The following is a 329-nucleotide window of genomic DNA, read 5'->3' on the forward strand; positions in this document are numbered from 1 at the left end:
GCTGTTAATGCACAATTACCATTTTAGATCGACAAACTGTACTGTATAAGATTTCTATTCAAACTGAAAACATAAATCTAGGCTACCCGCTAACATTTTCAAAGCACAATTTAAAACTGTGACATTTCATTGACTGACGCTCTACAATCGGCAGCGCTAAACCCGGAACCCGGAAACGCATATACTTACTTGCCGGCAACCCGCCAAAATAAAAGCTTGCTGATTTTAAGTTTGAAAATGAAAAATGAAAATAATTTAAATTAAAAATAATAATTAAGGTTCAAATTAAAATAATAATAATAAAAATATTAGCATTTTATTTTTTTTTA

The 329-nt window shown here is 29.8% G+C and overlaps 1 protein-coding gene across 12 annotated transcripts in view; it reads left to right on the forward strand.

Annotated features, from left to right (window-relative positions):
• Nucleotides 1-329, forward strand: part of LOC107741904 (CLIP-associating protein 1-like) — an 85785-nt gene that overhangs the window by 28561 nt on the left and 56895 nt on the right. The gene's annotated exons all lie outside the window — the stretch shown is intronic.

Source organism: Sinocyclocheilus rhinocerous, unplaced genomic scaffold (genome assembly GCF_001515625.1).
Source record: "Sinocyclocheilus rhinocerous isolate Xijiao unplaced genomic scaffold, SAMN03320098_v1.1 scaffold226, whole genome shotgun sequence".
Taxonomy (NCBI): Eukaryota; Metazoa; Chordata; class Actinopteri; order Cypriniformes; family Cyprinidae; genus Sinocyclocheilus; species Sinocyclocheilus rhinocerous.